The sequence below is a fragment of the Centropristis striata genome, chromosome 15 (genome assembly GCF_030273125.1).
Source record: "Centropristis striata isolate RG_2023a ecotype Rhode Island chromosome 15, C.striata_1.0, whole genome shotgun sequence".
Lineage (NCBI taxonomy): Eukaryota > Metazoa > Chordata > Actinopteri > Perciformes > Serranidae > Centropristis > Centropristis striata.
In genome coordinates this window covers 5,967,686-5,990,391 of record NC_081531.1, presented here as the reverse complement: position 1 = coordinate 5,990,391, position 22,706 = coordinate 5,967,686, and positions in this window count along the sequence as shown.

The window sequence follows — 22,706 nt, the reverse complement described above, 5'->3', positions numbered from 1 at the left end:
GTGATGCCGCGGCGTCCTCTGAATCAGTCCCGTGAGAGCTGCGTGCCAGACATCATGATGCACAGATGGTTGGATATAAACACCAAACCATGAAATATAATAATCATAATAAATATGACTCGTTCTATTTAACAGATTCTTCCCGGGGACTGCCGTGTCCTGTGGTTTTACAGCGTTGCCTTTTGCACATTACATTTGAATATTTCCCAGCAGCTGACTCAGGTTAGACGTTTTTCTCAGGGATTTTTGAGGTGTAATTATCATACCAACGTATTTAAAGGTGTTTGCCCTGAGCTGCCTCAGCAGAACTCAGGAATATTCCAGGTTTCACAGCGTGGGAAATGTTTATAGGACGTCTCCGGGCCTTGTGATATATTGTCCGCAGTTCCATACAATGAGCATTTGTGATAAGAGGTCTTGTTTCAGGTTGAAGCTTGCCTCGGCGACACTGAAGTCTCTGTTTACTGTAGACTTGTCCACTAGGCTGAATGCGTCTGACTTCATCTCTGTCTGGCGCTAAGCCACAGCTTGTAAAATGACTCCGAAGCACCACACAGGAGAAAAATGGCCCAGCAGATCAGCTAAAGATTTACTACAGTTTGTTACTCTTCTGGACGGCCTGATTTGAAATGCAGCTTGAGTAGGTCGTGCTGTTGTAATTTCTGCTATAGTTCTTTATCATCGTGACAGTATTTTTACAGGGTGATGGATGACACAGATTTTGCTATGTTTAGGGCCCGAGCTGAGTGGACAGCCTTTCATAACCTTTGTCATTTATACAACTGGTGCTGTGCCCGTATAGGAAGTATGTATTCATATAGTGGGAGATTAAGTAGATTTTTCAGTTATGGCCAAATGAGGTTGTGTGTGAAAGTGGGATGTACAATGAGGTGAAATACTCTTGCATAGTGTTAATTTCCAAAGTGTATATTGGGTAATACATGGATTTACATTAATAGTAGAAATACAAGAAATAGTAATGCAACATAAGAAGTGAATAAAGCTAAATCTCCGCTTAGCATGCTAATAGCTAATAACAGAATTTGCACATTACATGCAGACCACTACAACGTCTAAAACACTTACTTTTCATAAGGTACCACACCATCCAGCACATACACATTGAACATTGATATTCGCTGGAAACTATTAGAATATTATTGGAAAATCGAACCTTGTAGCCACTTTAAAACTCCTAAAGATAGGTAGGCTAAATAGACTTACAGATGAGATGAGTCAGGGTGTAAATCCAGAGTGAATTGTGTTACTGACCAGGTGTAGGCCTATCACACAATGGGGCGGAGCTCCACTAAAAGGCGTCCGATCGGAAACAGTCCTATGTAAATAATGATATTTTGAAAAATAAAAAATGTTGTCTCTCCGACCTGATTTCAGCTAGTTGGCTAAATCTGCTGTCTCTGGAAAAATGTTATGTTTTGATGGACAAGCACTTACACGATTACACATTAATTCAAAGACAAACCTAACAGACAGACAAACTTTCCAGCTGTGTAGACCCGAATGAATGACAAACAGTTACCAGTTACCAGAAAAGTTACCAGCTAAGTGCGCCGCTGCTGCCGCACATCTTTGTCGGTTACGGCAGTGTGAAACTGAGCCTAATCAGAACTGCCTGTTATCACTTAGAGTTCGTTGTGCGTGAGTACAAGTTATTTGCATCGGTTGTTTATTATTATTTGCTGTATAATGTGCATTTTTATGGATCCGATTTTTGTGAAACCTCACCACAGCAAGTCCTGTACCTTGTTCATGTGTGAACCAATTAAAGAGGATAACAAAACTCTCTGGAGTAGCTGCAGTAGCCTTAGTTTTCTGTTAGAAAAACTGAAAACTAAGGCCAAACTGTGTACGCCAGCATACAAAATATAGTTTACAGTCTGACTGTTACGTTTGTTTTTAACTGAATCTAAACTAAACTGTTACTCTGCGATTATCTGCCTCATCTTATCTCATCAGCTCAATGTCTCATGTTTACTTCCATCACCTGATGTCCTTTACACACACTGCAACAGGAAATAATGCAACTTTATGGTTTTTGGCATAATCTCATGGCATTAGACAGAGACAGTATAAAGTGAATCTTTTATTTCAACAAAAAGTTGTTGTTTTTGTCGTACTGGCCTTTTCTCTACTTGAATTTTTTTATTTTTTTTATCATCAAACATGAAAAGTCTGAAAGAGCATTGCACAAGAAAACTGTAAATAATAAAAGTAAACCTTTCCTCTCTCTAATAATCAATTAATTGATGTAATTATCGACAGATGAATGATTATTAAAGTAGTTGTTAGTTGCAGCCCAAGAGAGCAGTCTGATTTTTTTTAAAGGTTTAAGTTCCTGAAACGGACACGTAACCAACCCTGGAAATCCCCTTATTTGTTTCCTATCAGTGCAGATATTGAATGGCATTAATTGGAAACGGCTATTTTTAGAGCGTCAGTAATTAAATCCCGAGTGATACTCACACCTCCACTGAAGCTCGGTGATCCCGCTCAGCCTCGCCTCGCAAAAAGAGTCATTGTCATCAAACAAGTTTCTGTCGGGGAACACGATCCTGGTAAATCCCTGGAAACCCAAGAACTTCTTTTATCTCCTTTTTTTTTGCAACCTCCGTGTCAGGAAGCTCACGCCTCCTCATCACCAGGGTTCACATCACTGCTGCTCTGACCCACTCGCATGAAAAACAGTGAGAATAACTGCTGAAAGTGGAGCAACACAGGGAATATCATGCTAGCAGGCAGAGCCGGCCCAAGCCTCCATGGGGCCCTAAGCAGAATTCGATTTTGGGGCCCTCTATTTCTCCCAATAATATTGATTGTTTATCATTCACAGACCTACTATAAACTCATTGCGGCTCTGGCAGCGTTGTTTACATTCTTATTGTCAGCCTGTCTTTCCAGATTTATGGGGGTGGCCAAGTAAATAACATAAATAATACCAGTTGCAATAATAATACAAATAATACCAATGAATGAATGATGTCCAGGGTGTCACATATGGTTTTTAATCTCAAAATGTAGCACATTCAACTAGAAGACTGAGCTAGGATTGATTTACACATTGTTCCAAATGGTAAAACATTATATAAAAAACTATATTATATATATTTAAGTAAAAGTGGCATCTGGTTTATTACTTTTGGCTTCAAAAAACTGCTTCGGGGCCCCCTAGTGGCCACGGGCCCTAAGCAGTTGCTTAGTTCGCTTATGCCTTGGGCCGGCTCTGCTAGTCAGCTACAAATGAAAGACCAGTGTAGGCAGCAGTGGCGGTTCTAGACCAGTTTTACTGTGGGGGCCAAGCAGGGGCCAGTGTTTAATCAGAGGGGCACATTAAAAAACAGCAAAGATGATATTTAAGCATTCAAAACCATTATTTTAGCTTATTTAAAAATCTCATTTAACCCTCAGAAGTCCATGAAACCACCTGCATATTACTTCTTCATGACATGAAGACATAAAAACGAAGCTACATTGAGCCTTGACATCAGCTTCCCTCTAAAGTTCTGGCTTGAAACTCCATACCAGATTTTTTTTTATTGGATGATATTCAGCCAAGTAAAACCAGAGATAATGTCAAATATATTTAGTATAAGAATATAAAACTAGATATTATCCTCATTTTACCTGTTATATGTTACATATGCAACCTGTGTTCATATTTGCAACGTTTAAAATTCTCTGTGTGAAACATAATATTCAAGATCAGATTTTATGTTTTTATTTGTTGGTTTTGGGTTCGAAATTTTGATCAAGTAAGTCAAAGTTAAAAATGAATCATCAGGACATATATGTGAGGTAACGCTGAACATGGCATTGTAAAGATTTTTTTAACAGATTTTTAACTGACATAATAGCCCAAGATTTCAGAGGGTTAAGTATATTTGGAAGAGACAAATACATTGATTGAAACAATGAGACTTACCAACAATAACACCTTTTTTTGTTTCGACAATGACATTTCTCATGTTTGTGCACAATTACTTTTTTATTTTGAAAGTGCAGTACCGTGAGAATAATCTTTATATTCAGCTTTTATTGCACAATTAAACTATTATACAATGTACACATGCTGAGTTATTTTGTGTACAATGAGATATTGTTTGAACAAAAAATAGGTAAGAATTGTTCCGTTGTTCATCGTTATAAATTGATCATTTTATTATTAATTTGACACAGGGGCCACAGCAGGGGCCAAGGGCTTCTTCACAGGGGCAGTGGCCCCTGGAGGCCCCTGTGTAGAACCGCCACTGGTAGGCAGGAAGAAATGCTTTATTTAACCAGAAATAGATCATTTATTTTACAGTTTTTGCTAAAACAAAGAGTCTTCCCTCTTCCTCGGCTCTCACAAGTTTAACAGAGCGCGGAGAGTCAAGATGTGCCGTGCTGGAGTTTATTTTAAGAACTGTGATTTTCTCATCTCTCCTCACCTCTGAACCTCGATGGTTCCTCCAGATGTGCGGAGGGAAGCGTCGCTGCTGAGAATCGTGCAGCCTCAGCACTCCCCTGTCCAGCTGCCCCAGCAGCAGCACGGCTAAAAGTCACCGCTTCCAGCTGGGCCTTCATTTATGGGATGGTTGAACAAATAAATTACGGGATTAGATAGGGGCGGTTCAAGTTCGCTCACCGCCGCTATAACAGCTTTTCCTTTGAGGAGTCAGTTGGCCAGTCTCAAGGTTCTTCAGCTGACTTTAGGAATTATTAAAATAAAGATTGTCTTTATTGAATTTGCTATGCTAGAGTCCAAATTATGTGCTGGCAATGTCAAGGAGCACCACAATGACTCAGTGTGTCCTTTACACCAGATTTTATCCATGAGACTACAAGAAAAGCAGTCAACAATAAACCTCAACATGCACATTTTGGACAAGCAATAACGATAGATGTATTTATTGGGAGTTTGAAGTTTGAAGTTTTGAAGTTTTTTATTTTGCACAAATAAGACAAAAGACAAGGATAAAGAGATAACAACAAAAGGAAGGTGCAAGGTAGCGGCACGAAACCCAAAAGGGCTTATACAGGCCTCTACCTATATTAAAATTCACAAGTTAAATTAAAACAAGTAACTATAAAGTTCCATAACTTTTCCTAAAAACACCAATCTGTTAACCCTCTATGGTACGGTGTTGACCTCAGACAACATACCCATTTTTAGCCTGTCAGATTTCTACAATGCATGTTTTTGAGTGATGCAATACTTTAAAAAAAGAGGCAAGAGTATAGGGAACCAATAGCAATGCTTTAATTTGTCACATGACTTTCAGGCGGCCATATTGAAGCCCTATTTTGCAGACTTTTCCAATGGTTTGCCATTTTGCACCACAAAAAATAACTCAAAACGTCATTTTCTGGCCCTTTTCCATCTGGAAAATAATATATTCCTACTTATAGGTGAGTAAAGCTTCATTTTTGATAGTTTCATACACTTACACTGTTCAAGACATTAATTTCAATGGGTCGTTGGTTCAATGGTACAATGTTTGTTCCAGGCAACATTCAGAAAGAAACCGGTTAAAAAAGTTCCTTTTATGTTTTTAAATTTAAAATGTTATGTATTGTACCCTGTTGAAGCTACTGAATCTTTTACACATGTTAATTAAATAAATTATGATACAATTCATTTTAAAAACTTTCTTTTTCACTTGAGCACCGTTATGGTACAATGTTGCCTACGGGCAATAAACCCCAAAAAAAGAAAATTTCTTCAGATTATGTTTATTTAGTCTATTTTAAGACAAAAAACCCCACTCCAAACATTTTTTTCCTAACTGGCATCATAATGTGTACCATAGAGCGTTAATTAATCTTTTCATCTATATTTTCTTCATCCTTGGCTGCTTCAGTGTAGTCAGACTGCAGTCTTTTACTACTGAAGTCAAAATAAAAGTTGTCTCCTACGCTTAAAGGGAGAAAGACAAAAGATTTAGAGTTGTTTTTTACCTCCAGCTGAAGGTAAATCTCCTTGAGTAGGAAGCTTGAAAAAAACACAGCCTCCAAAAAGTCAATTTATTTCAGTGTCAGTGGAGATCTCGTACATACATTGTGATCACATTTCAGATCCGTGAAGCCGTATATACACAGGAATTGCCCCAGCACTCCGGGGTAATATACTTTCTGACACTTTCTCGTCCTCAAGTGTTCAAGAGCCATCCCAATCTATCACAGGAAGCGACACTCACCCACAAAATACTTGTAAAATCAGCCAATTGCCGCTCGTAACTACCGTGCGAGCCATGATTGGCTTCTTCTTCTTGACGTCACCGCCGGGTGGAGACCTTAGTAACAAATGAGACCAGAACACTGTCAGTTCTGGCCAGACTGGTACTTTAGCTCCCCAACTCATAAAACCTCACTTCCCTATAAAAGCGAGCAGCCTCGAGCACTATTTCTTCCCGAGGAAACGTATTCCCTTAATGTGCTCGGGTTAATGGCAAATGAATAATCATAACACAGCGATGGCAGACGGGGGGTGTCATTGATCTGTCTGGAGTCAGCCCCCTCTCCGCCTGCTGCATCAGCCACTCTGCCCCTATTGATACGCTCTTGCCCCTTGACCCCTGGGACAGATCAATGCTATTGATTGGAGAAGGGCAGGGACAAGGGCAAGATCTGCTGACTGGCCCGACAGCTAGTGTGACAAGACATGATCGTCATTAATGTCCCGCTGGCTGGCTGGCTGGCTGGCTGGCTGGCTGGCAAGGCGCTGTGCATCACATATTTCCCTATGCTCCCCTCCCCCTCCACCTGCCTCCTCCTCCTCCTCCTCCTCCGCTCTCCTCCTCCTTCACCCCTCCTACTTCTGCTGCTCCATGTTCCCATTCTGTGCTGCTTTCACTGACTGAGATAAGTCCATTGTTTGGATACCTGTCTGATGCTCGCCTGGCATCTTTGCCACAGATATGCATCTCCAGGCTGCGTGGAGATATTTTGAGCTTATTGTAAACCCCCCCCCCCCCCCCCCAAAAAAATGAGCGGTGTCATTGCGAGCGTCTGCAGCGTAACGTCTCTGGGCTCATTGTGCTACACTGTGTTACTTACCAATGACATGACAATGGAGCCGGTCCTATTTTTGGGGCGCTTTGAAAAGCTCCCGTCTTGGTGCAAATTCAAAGCGAGCGAATTAGAATCTGCTCCAACTCTGTCACAACAACTTCAGTTCAGTTTTCTCTGATCGATGGCAAATCCCGCCTTAATAAGATTCCTATACGTGCCCCGGCTGCTCTCCGCTTCTCTGAGTCCTCGCCATGTAACAGCGGCGGGACTGTGCATCAGCTATTGTACGCCATTTGTTCTTGTGGACCGATTTCATCACGCCAATGGGTTATATTTCCAGTCTAGACTGGAAACCAAGCGAGTAATGTGTGTGTGTGTGTGTGTGTGTGTGTGTGGAGGGGTGATGGGCGGGATGCGGCGACAGCTCCAGACTCTGCAGTGACACGGCTGTAATGGAGCTGATTGATCACCTATATGGCCGCCTGCTGGCCCCGCTGGCTTTAGCATACAGCAAACTCCCAACCCCCCTCGTCTCCCTGCGTCACCGCCGCCATCACCGAGCCAATCTGCGGAGCCCCACCATCCCCCATAGACTTCAACCTGGCCACGGTTTTGACATTGGCTGCAGGATTTACTTCTATACCTTCTCCGGCGCTTCTTTCTCGCCCCGCTTCTCGGCGTTTTCCGTCACACAGAAAGGTAGCGACGCGCCCGCCGCCGTCTTTGATGAAGTGACATTTTCCAATGCAGCCTTTTTTCCGTGTTGCAGCAGAGTTAAAAAGCTGCCGTTTTCCATTTGAATTAAAGGGCATAATCAATCAATGATAACATTTGCAGATCTCTCTCCCTGCCCCCTCGGTGTCACACGGGGTCATAACCCTAATCTATCCAGGGTGTTGAGGGTGATTAAACTCTGAGATTAGAACAAGCTGTCAAGGGCAGATCTCATTCAGACAGAAGGCGAATGAGAGAAATGTCTCCTTTTTCCATTTATTTATTCCTCTACGTCCATGCCTTGCAGTTTAATTATATTTATAGTATAAAATATTCCATACTACATAAATAAAAGCATTCATCACATTTGCGGTCTCTGGATTTTCTGCAGTGTCCATTAGAGAGGCTCATTTTAAAACCCCTGGATGGTATTTCTGCTGCGGTCGTCCGTCCGAACGACGTTCAGACGACGAGAAAAGAAAACGTACGCCTGAAAAATACCTTTAAAATAAACATAATTCACACCCTTTATTGTTTCTGATCATGCAGGATTGTTTGCATGCTCATATTATATTTAATAGCTGTATGCATGAGCTTATATGATTGAAGTTTTCAGCTGTTTGGGGTGTCCCGATTTAAATTCTGAATCAATAATCAAGCAAAATGAGCTTTGACTGTAAATTTCTGAAATCAAAAGCAGGATCGGCAAAATGTATCATTTGACCACACGTCAAACAGTGTTATCTAGCCAAGAATTTGAAAATGTAAATGACAGTTGTCAGGTCATAAAACAAAATGATCTGCTGGTCTTTTTAAGATTCAAGATTAGATTTATTTGTCATTGCACAGAAATAAAACGAAATTCAATGCACTCACGTACTGGACAGCATAATAAATAGTAAATAGAAAAGATGCATTCTCATCATCTCATCTCAATAAATAGTAAATAGAAAAGATACATTCTCATCATCTCAGCATTTAGTATATTCATGTCATGTATACGAAGACTTGGCGTAGCCGTCACTGAAGAGATTAATAAAAAAAGTGCATTAATCGAAAGTTGAATCAGATCGTGACCTAAAAATGAAAAGTGTAATCGAATGGTGGACTTTGGAGAATCGTGATGAGCCTGGCGGTCCACAGTCTGGTGACATGGTTTCTTTAAGTTAAGGCCCTGGTGTGTTTCTGTGGCGTTCAGCTGACAGACTGAATTTGGAGCTAATGATTTAAAAAAATGCAATTCCTGACCAGCAGAATATTTAAAATCGGTCATCGTGGAATTCTTTGACACAATTTCAGCCGTCGGACTCAGTCAGACTGTCGTGTGCCTTACCCTGCTGCTTGCTGCTTCCAAGCCTCGGTCACAATATTGTGACAGTGACTGTTTGTGTTCATGCTTGCAGTGACCACATCACTGTCTGTGTGACAGTGTGTGTGTGTGTGTGTGTGTGTGTGTGGAGCCTCTGTAGTGTCTATCTGTCTCGCCATTCAAGCCGCATTGGGTTTCTCTTGTCTTTTTTCGGAGCGACGTGTTAGTTTGTTTGCTGTCGCCTGTGCATGTGTTGCCAGATCCGTGCACGCACATGCACGTGCACGTCGTCCCTGTTTGTGTGTCTCCGATGACGCTTTGCAATTTACTATCCCAGTAAATTAGTGTTATTAGTGCATGTGAGGGTGCAAGCTCGATTCGTGTTGCAGTCCGTGTTAAACGACAGTGGGATCGCTACAGTGCATCCTCCACGGCCAACCAGTTCGCTGCAGTGAGTGTGTGTGTGTGTGTGTGTGTGTGTGCGCCGCTGGAAAAGAGAAGAAATTGATCAGCACAGGGAGGAACGTGTTCACCAGCAAAGGCTGGATGGAGGGTGTGTGAGAGAGAGAGAGTGAGGGAGAGAAAGAGCGAGGGCTGTCGCTGCAGACTCCTGCTGCAGTATCTCACTTTGGGCAAGCAGCTGCAGACAGGGAGTAACAGACAAGAGACACGCAGACAGGTACAGACCTGGTGAGATGGGAGGGGTGTGGAGGTAGTGGTTAGAGGGTAGTAGATGCTGGAGAGGCAGGGCTTGGGGGGGTGGGGGGTGGAAGGGTCAAATGTGGGAGGGGGTGGGGGGGGTGAAAGGTAGCGGGTTGCGTTGGCGGCGGCAACGGCAGCTGGAGGAGGCAAATGTTTTTGGCTTTTTTTTCTCTCTCTCTCTCTCTCTTCGTGTTGGACCTGTGGCGAAAGGTGGAGAAATAAAAGTAGAGGGAGTAGATGACAGTGTCACGACATGGCTGATGTCCTAGTGTCTGGAGGAGGAGGTGGAGGAGGAGGAGGAGGAGGAGGTGGGGGGTTAGGATGCTGAGATGGAGCTGACAATGCAAGCGCCGGGATGGAGCAATGCTCCGTGCAGTGGGGGGGAAGGGGGGGGGGGTAGAAGAGAGGAGAGGAGGCGTCCCACCTCACTGACCTGCGTCTGGCTGCAGCTTCACCCCTCCACCCCTCCTCCTCCACCTCCCCATCTCTTTCTTTCTTTCTTTCTTTCACCCCCTTTTTCCCCTTCTTCTTCTTCTTCTTCTCCTTCTTCTACCGCTGCCCTTTTTTCCCCCTCTGTTCCTCCTCATCTCCAGCTCAGAGGCGGATAACAAAAGGCGTAGTCGGCAGCAGACAGAAGAGTGAGCGTGCGAGGCAACGCGTCGGGTGGCGCCGAGCGTTCATTTCCGGAAGCCTCCACTTTGCCTGGCGTTCCCCAGAGAGAAGGAGACAGTCAGAGACATCTATCCCATTTTTTTTTTTTTTTTTTTTCTAGTCTGAGGGGGAGGAGTTGTGAGGTGGGTGGCAGGATGGGGGGGATGGAGTGGAGAGGAGTGGAGGGGGGGTGGGGGCAGTCGGTGGTGTGTTTGGGTACATGACAGGCAAAAATGACATTGGAATGTTTTCAATATTACTTTAATATTCGCTGCCGTTTTATTGCAATTAATGTTTGTTGGATTCTTTGCTTTGCTCCTAACTGTGCCTGAAGCCTTTTTCTTTTTTCAGTTTTTGGTTGAAGCTGTTTTATGTCTGACTGCTTGTTGCCTTTTGACGCTGACAACTTATTGCGTGCCAAGCTCGCCGCCATGGCGGCAGAGTTCGGCGGGTAGGTGTCGGGGTCTGGCGTCGAGGGTGTTGCAGTCAGTGTGGACTTTTACCTGTGTTCTCGTCGATGTTGGGCAGCAACAGAGCCTCAAAATCTCTGTGTTTTTTTCTCCTAATATGTGAGCGAACACTATCAGTGCTTGGAGAGCCGGGGGCTGAGCCTGCTAGGTGGCTCTCTGCATCCATCAGTCAGTGCAGACGGACGGACGGAGGGACGGACGGGTCCCGGGTCCATCCGTCCTGGAAGAGACAAATATAGAGTGATGATCAGCCGATGCTCTTTAGGACAAAGAGGCGAGTCGACTGCTTGGCTGGGGGGCTTTTCCTTTTCCAGCACAAAGGCTAGTTAGCACAGAGCAGGCAGTGCAGGCTTGTCTGTTCGTCTGAGCCTCTGCTTCTGCTTCTGCTTGTGTCTGGGTGCTGCCATGAACATCATTTAACTCTGGCTGCCTTCGACCAATTTACCGCTTTTAGCCAACACAATTTGACGTCTTTGTCTGCCTTTTTTCATCTCTTTTTGCTCTTGTCGTCTGTGTCTGCTGGTATTTTACTGTGTGTAAGCATTTGTCTCAAGCGAATGTTTCTGCTTTTGCATGTCTTTGTGCGCTGAACCAAAATAAGTTATCTGCAGCGGAGGGAACGAGGAAACATCTCTCTCTCGGTCCAGGACGCGGAGCCGTTTTGTTTTTTTTGATTGTCTCATAAACCGCAGACTCTTTGTGGCTGTGGGTGCCTTTGGGCAGAAAGTGGGTACTTTTAAGTAGCAGTGGTTAGAGGGACAGTGTGTGTGCATGTGTGTGTGTGAGGGAGGGAGAGAGGGAAAGGTGTCAGTGCCACTCAGTGCCCTGCAGCTGACTGCGGCTCCTCACTAGACTCTGTCGTACTTCACCTGCTCCCTGAGACCCTAACTTGTGAGCTCTCTTGATAAAAAATCACGGGTTAGGCTCTTGGGACGCGGGCGGAGGGCACAATCAACTTTCTACCGAATGTTCCAAGGGTGGAGTCGGACCGAAGCATCAACTGGTTTACTGTTATAAATGTATAAACGGTAGGGGCGACGTAGAGGAAGTAGGGGGTACAATAAAGAGGAAATGTTTGTTGGGAGCACTGATGGAAGTGTATATGTAGGAATGTGCATGTTAGACGTTTTCTTTCCAAAAAATTAATCAAGATCGTCTTTAACGAACGCAGCAGTGTCATCGGTATAAAACTTGTGGAAACGCTCGTCTACGCTGCACCGTGCCGTCCTCTGACATCCTAATCTCTACTTGTGTCAACATCTTTGTTTGAATGCCTGTTTGAGTAACACATGATCTGATTAGAAATGGCAGGACAGCAGCCACTCCAAACCACCACACCCCAGACCGGCGCTGATTAACCCCTGTCAGCACCACAGCACAGCATCGCACAGACCCGGCCAATATATCTGATCCTCCATTAGCCGAGGCAGCCGTTCTGCACTGGATCAGTCCGGCTTCATTCAGCTTTGAGACTAACAGCACATCTGCTGCTGCTGCTGTTGTTCGAAAACACACATTTTACAGTTTTCTTTAATGAGTACGCTAACTTAATCCCTTGACGGCAGCTAACTCATTTATATACTCCTCTCCTTTCTTTATTTGCACACATACACATTCTGTAATTTCAGAAATTCTCATCCAAAGAGAAAGTATGAAAATATTTCAGTTATAACGTTGTTTTCCTAAATCAGTGTAAGACTATAGGATCTGATATGACTCAGTCATTTTAAAAAAAACAAAGTTTTAAAGTTTTTGCCTACTAATTTTAAAGAAATTCTCAATTATGTCACAGATGCAGAGCAGTTAATTGTTTTCTAAGCAAATTCTTTTTTTAATTATAGAAAATGGTATTTAAAAAAACGACATTTTTCACCATATTTCAGGTTTTACAAGGATTTTTAAACTGACTGACAGTAGATTGTGTTCAGGACAGAAATCTTCCAGTGTGTTAAATAAAAAATCAATGAGCTCAGTTCTGCAGTGTTGAATCACAGGAATTTTGTTGCTTTCCTAATTTGATAATTTCTGTCAAAATGTTCCATTGTCACGAGATGTCACAAACCAAATTGGTTAATGGTGTGAATCAATATTTAAACTGGAGGCGTAGGACGACTCACACAGACATTGTAATTCAACAAGACAGGCTGCTACAAAGACAAGATTGAACATTGAATAGAAAATGAAAATATTGGACCGGTCTCTTATGAACACGACTATAGAAGTGCAATTACAATAAATTAGGCCTGCTGGAGAAAAAAAATAAAAAAACCTTCTTCTCCTTTATGCAATTCAAAGGTGTGACTCCATTCACCATTACAGCTTGACCTGGTTTTTAAACTTTCAGTTTTTCCCAAGGCAGCATGCTTTTCTGAAAACCTAATTTCTGCTAAATTACCCATATTAGGAATGCAGTTCAAAACAATTGATTTTCTCTCTCGTACTCTCCTCTCCATCTCTCTCTCCCAGTCTCCAGTCTCCCTCTCTCCCTAATTATGTTTTTTTTCTTCCCGTCTCCCCATTTGGTTTCGTAGTGAACAATGCCGATGCCAACTAATCAGTCTGTGCCTGTGCCACAGAGCCCCCAGCAACAGCTGAAGGAGTGCCATGCCCCATGAATACCAAACAGCCAGGCACAGTGCGACAAGTGCTGAGCAGTCAGACGCAGCACAGCCAGAGCGGAGCTGGTGCCCACAAAACAGCCAGACAGTTTTATTAGGGTCTGTCTGACACGCAGCAAAGTCTGGCAACACCCGAGCCCACTGATGAAATCCTCAGCGCTCCCCCAACAGTAACAAAGCAGCATGCTCAGAGCAATCCGCCAAGGATCCAATAAATATCACCCCGTAAAAATCAGCTCCCGGCTACTTTCTAACTCGGCTGAATGGGGAATACAAACTTTGTTCAAAGTCAAACTAGTTCTCAATGAGCCACTGCTAAATTGATCTCTTTTGTGCCGTCTGCACATTACACTGCGTCTGACACAACAGGAGGAAAAAAAAAAAAATCTCCTCCGGGGGGAATCCTGCAAGCCTTTTCTGTAAAAGCTATTTTACTGACTTATAAGAAAAAAACATCTAATTAATACAATTCAGCCGTCTTTGACCCTTTTTTTTGGCTAAATCTTAAGGAACCTGCTTCATTTTATTAATGTGAAGCACATATGAATTAGTGTATAAAATGGCATGTATTTTTGACAAAAGAAAGGGTTATTAAAGTGGAGCAGTGCTTAATAAAGTCAATTTGCATGATGCTGGAAATGCTCATTTTATGAAATCTTTTCATTTTGATATAACAACATGCAGTCTTATTAAATCTGTACGGGGTGGTCAAGGTTAAAATACTAAGCAGCATGCTGCAATAGCTCTTTATGTCCTTAACACATAGAAATTATTGATTGTAAAGACTAAAATCTACTTAAAAAAAAAAAAAATCATAAAGAAAGCAGACGTTCAGCTTTTGCATCATTTTATGTAACTTGTGCATTAACGTAGCAAAATGTACATTATAATATAAATATAATAATACGCTTTTTTCCTGGTTTGTCCTAAATAAAGCGTATTCTCTCCGTGCTGTCTGTGCTCAGCTAGTCTTCAAGTTCCTGCAGGAAAAGATTGATTCAGACCTTGAATAGGTGTAGATAAACCAAAGGCTCCAGCTGATGGACCCGAGTGTGTGTGAGAGATTACACTCCATTGTTCAGAGGTGGTCATGTAACACGCCGCGCCGCCACGCCGCTCCCCGATAAAAGTAATAAGGACAGATTAACATTCATCCCCCCACATTTGGATTTGGGCCGGAGCTGACATGGAAATCAGATGGATTTAGTGAATTAGAGGGCTTGTTTTATTTTTGCCATTGATTGTCGGCCTGTGTTGTCTGCTGGAGCGGCTTAGTGTTCGCTGGATCTGTTATCGCAGCAGGATGGGGGGGGGGGGGGGGGGGGTGGGGGGGTGGGGGGGGTGGAGGCGGGGCGTCAGGTATGCCTGATAGCGGCGCAGCGTGGCGTGAGGGGGGGGGGGCAGCAGGGGTGGGGGGCATCTGAGTTTCCAGACACTGCGGCAGGAGGCCAGACAGTCACCTGAACACACACACACACACACACACACACACACACACACATAGAGAGGAGTGTGCCGATGACACCGCACACAAACACACACACATTTTTAAACTGCACTAAAGCCAATTCAATTTTGTTTTTAATTCAATCAAGGGTATAAATTGTAGTGCCACTCGTAATGTAATTATCCCCGTGCATCGAAAGCACAAAAGTTTCTCTTTTTATTCTCTGGGCGACACAGATGAGAGATAAACTCCATTAACTTTTTTTCAGATTACAGTAAGTGCTGTGGGAGGTGGGGGTGTCTGTTGAAAGGACAGTCGAGGCGCGCTGAGACTGGAGGATTTTCGCGGCGGGGCCTGTAAGGCTCCGAGCAGGAGGCTGCAGAGAGGAAAGTGGGGCTGATGATTAAAAAACCAAACAACAAAAAAAGCTCAAAGGGAGCAGACTGGCAGGCCAGAGGTCTCTGCACAGCCAACTGGAATGCTCCCACACCTGGTTTGGTGTGTGTGTGTGTGTGTTCTTGTACTTCTTACATAGTGAGGACCGGAACACGTTTTCAACCAACAGAGTGAGGACGTTTTTGCGAAGTGAGGACATTTCGGCCGGTCCTCACTTCTTTAAAGGAGATTTTTGGAGATTTCAGACTTTGTTTTAAGGGTTAAAGGTTACAATTAGGTTCATGTTTGAAAAAAGATGATTAATTAACTAACTGAAACTGTATTGTGTGGTTACAAAACTAACTAAAATTATAGTGAAAATGTGCTTCGTTTTCGTCTTTGTCAACTTTTTTCATACATAATGAAGATGATAAGACAAAGGAAATAAAGGCAACATTTACTGTGACCTCTTTTAATCTCCCACCCAACAAATACCCCATTACAAAAAACTAAAACTAATAAAAAACTAAACTAAAACTAAAGCATTTCAAAAAAATAAATACTAAACTAAAACTAGCAAACTCACTCTAAAAACTAATTAAAACTAATTGAATTTGAAAACAAAAATTCACTAATGAAAAATCCAAAACTATTATAACCTTGCAAGGGAATTCACTATTCCAATGAGGGTCCTCACAAAGATAGAAGTACAAGAATGTCTGTGTGTGTTCTTGTACTTCCTACATAGTGAGGACCAGAACACGTTTTTAACCAACAGAGTGAGGACATTTTTGCGAAGTGAGGACATTTCTTTTTAACGGCTTGTTTGAGATTTCAGACTTTGTTTTAGGGTTGAGGTTAATGTTTATGTTAGGGTTATGGTTGGGCATTTAGTTGTGATGGTGAAGTAGGGCTGGGCGATATATCGGTATATATTTTTAAATGTGATATGGAATTAGACCATATCGCATATATTGACATAGTTCAATCATTTTTCTTTCTTTATATAGGATATAAATGCTGCCCTTACTAGAGTTTGTCATATTTAGTTATTTTGTAATGTTCGTTATTCTTTTCCCACATAAATATATTTATTTCAGAAAAAGATTGGCCTCTTTTATTTCATAGGGTATTTTTATTTAAGTTTTTTTATTTTTATTTAAATGTGCACTTTGTGCTTTGATTTTTTTTTTTAAAAGCTACTCCTGTTGTTATACAGTATTTATGTTTTCTTTAATAAACGGTTCAATAAAACTTGTGACATGTCATGTTTGACTTTGACTGAACATTTGCTCTCACTTTGTGATAAAAATATCGGGAAATATATCGATATTCAGCCTAAATATATCGGGATATGACTTTTGGTCCATTCACAATTCCAGTGAGGGACCTCACAAAGATAGAAGGACAAGGATGTGTGTGCGTGTCGGCATGTGTGTTGTCTGAAGGGTCCACAGTATTTAAAGGTGTCCCCCCCCCCCTCCCCCCTCGGCCCTCCTTGCCCGGCTCCCTCCCCGGTCCGGTCTTATCTCCCCTTCTCTCTCTGATCTGTGATTCACTTCGGAGGCGTTGCCAGGGAAACGGGGTATCTGGCGAGCAGCTTGATGGAGTTATTGAACTGTAACTGGCTGGGATAATTATGCTCTGTCTTGCAGGTTGGTTATCCAGTGGCTGGGACTAGAATCTGACCTATAGCTGGCCTAGCATTGTCGCCACCGGCAACAGCTTTTAACCCCTCGGACAGCACACAGCTGATCGGAGTAACTTAGACACACACCTTCAGTCTCACTGTGACTCTGCCTTTTATACGCCCACGCTGCATTAATGCTGCAGTCAGCAACTATGCAAAAAAACAACAACAATTCAATACAAAACAATACAATCTATTTTTCCTGTTACCCTTCTTGAGGCTATCAAATTCAATTTGTAATCAATGCAAAACAATGCATATTCACTATGTTTGTCTTAAATCCCAATATGGGATTTTTAGTACTTTAATGCATACTGTTATGGTGGTTGATATAGTGAATTTTTAAACTTGTCTGTGTGAATTGTGTGCACTGATTTTGCACCAATATGACTCTGAACTCAGATTCTTTCTCTATTTGTGAGATGTAACTGTAACTTAGAGGTAACTGTATTTTTATCTTGGAGTGAACAGTCCATTTAAGTCATTTTTTTGCTACAATATGACACTGAAATATATAATCAAGGTTATAATAGTTTTGGATTTTTCATTAGTTTTAGTTTGAATTTCGTTTTGATTTTTTGTTTTCAAATTCAGTTCGTTTTAATGAGTGTTTAGAGTGAGTTTGCTAGTTTTAATTAGTTTTTATTTTTTCGAAAATGCTTAGTTTTAGTTTAGTTTTATTAGTTTTATTTTTTTTTGTAATGGGGTAATTGTTGGGTGCAAGATTCAATAAGGTCACAATAAATGTTTCCTTATTTTATAATTGTTTCCTAAATATTATGTATCATTATTAGGCAGAGAAAGCGGTACTACTAAAATGTAAATAGAATTAAAAAAAAAATATATATATAATTAAAATAAAAAAAGGAACATGCATGAGTAACAATAATACTAATAATGATAATTACAGGCGAGAGGAGAAAAATAAGACAAAAAACCAAACATCCTTATCACTGTATTGAATTATTGCACAATAAAACATAAAAAAAAGATAAAAAAACAAACAAACAAGTGAAGTCAGAAGCAGATTGCACCATTTACTGTTTCAGAAAGCATTTCTCTTTCATATTCACGACTAGTAACTGCTAATACTAATAATGATAATTACAGGCGAGAGGAGAAAAATAAGACAAAAACAAACAAACATCCTTATCACTGTATTGTATTATTGTACAATAAAAATAAAAAAAATAAAAAATAAGTGAAGTCAGAAGCAGATTGCACCATCTACTGTTTCAGAAAGCATTTCTCTTTCATATTTGCGACTTGAATCGTCACATATTTGTATCGTGAGTAACCATGAGTAACAATAATACTAATAATGATAATTACAGGCGAGACAAAAACAAACAAACATCCTTATCACTGTATTGTATTATTGCACAATAAAAAAATAAAAACAAATAACAAGTGAAGTCAGAAGCAGATTGCACCATCTACTGTTTCAGAAAGCGTTTCTCTTTCATCTTCGTGACTTCAATCGTCTCATATTTGTTTCGTGGTTTAACAACAGTTGAAACAGTAACTCCAGCAGAGCCACGTGTTCGGCTCGCCTCGTCTCATTCTGCTGCTTCGCTTTGTGTCCTTCAAACAGGTCAAAATTCCTGGTGTGTCCTCATGTGCGTCTGCTGAGCCGCTGGGCAGGTGGACACTTGGATAATCACAGCGTGTCTTTGATATCCACCACTAAAGAGCTGATGTTTCACAGATAAAACCTCAGATTTCCCCTCAAGAGTTTTCATGGTCAGCTCTCCTCTCCTCTCCTGTCTTTTCTGTTATCTCACACTTATTCTAAATTGCTATCATTATCTCTTCTTGTTTAGGAGCCCTGACAATTGTGTGGTTTCTCTCCGCCGCGCTCAAAGGTAAGACGAATATAAAAAAATAAAGTGTTTTATCCAACACAGAGTCAGAAACCTTACAGTTAGGGTCTTTTCCTGTGAGCAGACAGACAGACAGACAGACGGAGAGAGAGTGTTTGGGTGTACGCTGGTTGTTTAGCTTGTGCGTGTGCTGCTGTGAGTGAGTCAGTAAAAGTGTCAGGCTGCTGTAACAGACGGCCTGCGCCGGCTAATTAGCCCGGAGTCATTTAAAGCTGCTCCGCTCGGCCCAGGTACCCACTGAGCTCAGAGAGACACCAGACGACCTTTTACTCTGCTGCGTCCCACCGCACTCACTTAAAACAGTGATGGATGTTCCCCTTAACACCCCCCACACACACACACACACACACACACACACACACACACACACACACCCCACACACGCACACACACACACACACACACACACACCTCCTCCTCCTTTCCCTTAACACCCCCGCTCCCCACCAGCCCTCCTTCTCCTCCATAGCATCATTTCTCTCCTCTCCTCTCCTCTCCTCTTTTCTCCTTTCCTTTCCTTTCCTTTCCTCTCCTCCTCTCCTCCTCTCCTCCTCTCTTCCTCTCCTCTCTTCCTCTCCTTCTCCTCTCCTCCTTTCCCTTAACACCCCCGCTCCCCACCAACCCTCCTTCTCCTCCTCTCCACCCTCCCTCTCCCCCATAGCACCATTTCCTTTCCTTTCCTTTCCTTTCCTTTCCTTTCCTTTCCTCTCCTCCTCCTCTCCTTTCCTTTCCTTTCCTTTCCTTTCCTTTCCTTTCCTTTCCTTTCCTTTCCTTTCCTTTCCTTTCCTCTCCTCTCCTCTCCTCTCCTCTCTTCCTTCCTCTCCTTTCCTTTCCTTTCCTTTCCTTTCCTTTCCTCTCCTCTCTTTACCTCTCCTCCTCCTTCTCCTCCTATCTCCTCTCCTCCTCTCCTCTCCTCTCCTTTTTCCTTTCCTTTCCTTTCCTTTCCTTTCCTTTCCTTTCCTTTCCTTTCCTTTCCTCTCCTATCCTTTCCTCTCCTCTCCTCTCCTCTCCTCTCCTCTCCTCCTTTCCTCTCCTTTCCTTTCCTTTCCTTTCCTTTCCTTTCCTTTCCTTTCCTTTCCTTTCCTCTCTTTACCTCTCCTCCTCCTCCTCCTCCTCCTCTCCTCTCTTTACCTCTCCTCCTTTCCTTTCCTTTCCTTTCCTTTCCTTTCCTCTCCTTTCCTTTCCTTTCCTTTCCTCTCTTTACCTCTCCTCTCCTCCTCCTCCTCCTCCTCCTCCTCCTCCTCTCCTCTCTTTGCCTCTCCTCCTCTCCTTTCCTTTCCTTTCCTCTCTTTACCTCTCCTCTCCTCCTCCTCCTCCTCTCTTTACCTCTCCTCTGCTCTCTTCCTCTCCTCTCCTTTCCTTTCCTTTCCTTTCCTCTCTTTACCTCTCCTCTCCTCTCCGTCTTGTTTTTCTGCCCTCCTCTTACAGCTCCTCTCTATTCTCTCTGTTCTTACAGAATGATGAGGAGGAGGAAGAGGAAGAAGAAAGATGGAGGAGAGGAGGAGAGGAGGGGGGGCGTTTCCTGCCAGAACACAGAAGAGCAGAGTCAAGCCCCGGCCCCCCCACCTCCTCCCCCCTCCTCCCCCCAGCTCCTCATTAGTATGCGGCGGTTGTTGCTCAGGTGACACGGCCGCTGGATTCAGTCTGGACTGCAGGAGCATCAGCAGGAGGAGAGCAGGATAGCAGGTAAGGACAATGAGGAGAGGAGGGAGGAGAGGAGGAGAGGAGGAGACACACAGCATTATTAGGGATGTAACGTTACACTAAACTCGTGATTTCATATAATTTACTATACTGTGTTTTAACAAATTATGAGTGAATAACAGTCTTTCGTTTTTACTAAAGAAAAAATATATAAAATCTTATCTTTTATATAATCAAAATATTTTATTTATGGCTGTAATCTATGAAATACAATACGGTTAGTACACAAAACTGAAATATCTTGTCTTGAATAACTAAAAAAAATCAAATTTTAATACAAATCCCAAAACAAATGAATAATACAGGTGCATCTCAATAAATTAGAATATCATAGAAAAGTATATTTATGTCAGTAATTCAATTCAAAAAAGTGGAAATAACACATTATATAGATCCATTACACACAGAATTAAACATTTCATGTGATATGACTTTTGCTCCTTATCGCCCAACCCTAATTCAACTTTATTGTCATTGCACGGAGTCCTTAAACAACGAAATGCAGTTCAGCATCTAACCAGAAGTGCAAAAAGGCAGTAAAGTGCATATGTACAGTAATATATATATATATATATATGTAAATGTAATGAAATAAATAAATACAATAGGTTTTAATATCTGCATATCAACATTTTCAAGCCGAAGTTTGGATCTCTGGACATCACAAAGCACGCTGTTTCTGCCTCGAGTGTTCTCTTCTTATTTATTAACTCTGTCTCGCTGCGTGTCGAGCCGTTAATCTCCACCTGACTCACCGCGAGCACGTCTCCGCTCGGCTGCACCAAAACTGAAGCCAAAATGTTGCAACAGCTTCCGTTTTTTGGTCACAGCCGCCATGTTTGTTTTTTTACCCCCTTTTGAAACAGTTGCTGAGTCAAGTGACGTCGGTAGTAAATAACAGACGGCACCACCTGCTGTTTAGAAAAGGAACAGGTCGTATCGTTACATCCCTAACCAGTACACTGCTCTACAAAGACTAACTGCAGTAACTACATTTATGGTCAAAATTGAATATAACTAAAAATGAACTCCTCGATGTCTGTCTTGTGACAAAGTTTTAGAATTCAATTTTGCTTTATTTCAGAGATAATGATATAAAAACCACAAAATCCAACTCAAAACCAAGCAGTAATTGCACTTAACACAGTCTGCTTTGGACATATATACTAATTTAAACATAAAATAATATAAATGATAAGTTTATTTGAAAGGGAAATTATTATTTAGGTAGTGATGAGTAAAAAAGTGAGATAAAATGATACTAGAATATAATATTAAGTCTAAAATATACAAATATTTGAATAGGGTTGTGAAACACTTTTAAACACACTGATAACAAAATCTATTTGAAAATGTTTATTCACTGAAAACAAAATATAAAAGACAAAAGAAGAAAACAACATTAAATTGTCTGTTTTATCTTGTGACAAAGAGAAATAATAATGATTAAAAAAAAAACACAAAATCCAACTCAAAACCAAGCAGTAATTGTACTTACCACAGTCTGCTATACTAATTTAAACATAAAATTAATAGAAATTATAAGTTTATTTGAAAGGGAAATTATTATCTAGATAGTGATGAAGTAAAAAAGTGAGATAAAATTATATTTAGACTTAAATATAACATTTCTTTATGATATTAAGTCTAAAATACACAAATATCTGAATAGAGTTGTTAAACACTTTTAAACACACTGATAACAAAATCAATTTGAAAATGTTTATTCACTGAAAACAAAATATAAAAACTGAAAGAAGACAACAACATTGTTGTTACTGCACTCTGTTAATGCATTACTATTAGAACCTTTTACAGCAAAACCAGAGTGCAGTAACTACGATTTTGGGGTCAAAGGTCAAATAAATCATCATGATTTTTGAGCATAAAATGATATCATCAATACATGTAGAAATAACTGTCATATCACTTACCTACCTACAACCAATGTGGCTGGCCAGTTAAAAAATGTAAAAAATAAAAATAAATTTAAAGCATTTTTTGTCAGTTTAACCCTTTGCATAGTAACTGCAGTTAGACTTTGTAGGTTCAAGTCCCGCCTCCCTCCTTAAACCACTTCTATGTTAAGAACTGTAGTCTTTAACTATCATTATCTGCCTGGTTATGGTAATAAT